The sequence below is a fragment of the Glycine max genome, chromosome 16 (assembly GCF_000004515.6).
Source record: "Glycine max cultivar Williams 82 chromosome 16, Glycine_max_v4.0, whole genome shotgun sequence".
Taxonomy (NCBI): Eukaryota; Viridiplantae; Streptophyta; class Magnoliopsida; order Fabales; family Fabaceae; genus Glycine; species Glycine max.
The window spans coordinates 32,522,945-32,524,411 of record NC_038252.2 but is presented as its reverse complement, the minus strand read 5'-3'; positions in this window follow the sequence as shown (position 1 = coordinate 32,524,411).

The window sequence follows — 1,467 nt, the reverse complement described above, 5'->3', positions numbered from 1 at the left end:
ACATACTCGGAAGAATAATTTCTTTACTATTATTATTATTATTTTGGAAAACTTTCCGAGGAAGGTATTTCTCTAAATTTTTAAATAATAGAAAAGTTAAATATAATTAATAAAAAATCAAATATTTAACACAATTGCATATTTAATAATTATGAGTATAAACGAGTATCAATCATCCGCGAACTTGAGTTGATACAAATTAATCCAAACAATTTGAGTTGACTAATTTTTGTATTTGGATTATACCAAAATCAAATCAATCAAACTCATTTAGTTTTAAATTGAGTTATGAGTTTTAATATCTAAACCTGTTGACTCGACTTGTTAATCCATTAATTTGTATACAATTATTATTATTATTATTATTATATGTAATATATAATATATATTTTTAAATTTAAAAAATTAAATACTATTGGTTATTGATTATATAGACTTATCGACCTGATTTGAGTAAGTATCAATGCATTCTTAATTTTTAGGAACAAAGTGATATGAGTTTTATTGATTGAAATCACTTCAGATGAACTTCTAAAGATATTTTGAATCTATATATTTACAAATAACTGATCTCGTAATGTTTCATTGATTTTGGTAAAAAAAATGTTTGAAATTCATCATCACCATCCTTATTGAAAATCCTTATCTTGGGATATAGTATACTTAATTTTCCATTCTCATGAATAGATAGATAAATAAGATTCATTAAAGTGAAGTGGAGTGGGACAACATGATAAATTTTTTATAGTAAAAAATCTAATAAGAAACGGTTGTATCATATTTATTTAATAAAAATTTTAGCTTATAAAAAATATTACATTTTAAAAAATAACTCACAATATTAAATGTTTTAACTCGTTGACCTAACCTAACCCAAACTATTTACAAACAAGTTAGCTTGGGTGAGGTTTTATTTTATTTTTTCTTAAACAATCTATCCAAACAAACTCATTTAAATTTGATTACTCAAACCAATCCGTGTACACCCCTACCTGCACTAAAACTCAAGAATCAAGATATTTTATCAAGCTCAAGCAATCTCACACCAATTAATCTACATGTTTAATGGTTAAAAAAAATAGTTGATGATAATTTATAAATGTAGTTATAGAGATAAACAAATAGAAAAATCCATATACAATTCAGGTTATTTTACATCGTTTTGAAACTAAAATATGCATCACATAAATCCTTCAATTTTACGGGTAACAACTAGTTTAAGTTATATTATATAAGATTTTTTTGTACAAAATGATGATATAAATGCAATAGAAAAATTGGGTTTGAAAATGCAAAAAAGTCATTTATTATTATGAAAAGGCAATTAATTAATAAAAACAATTAATGAATGAAAATATTATTAATGCTTAAAATTAATCATTAGTACTAATGTTATGAAAAGCAAAAAATCGTTGCACCAAAAAAATAAAAATTCAAAGTATAATATTAATATAAAGTTGTGTATAA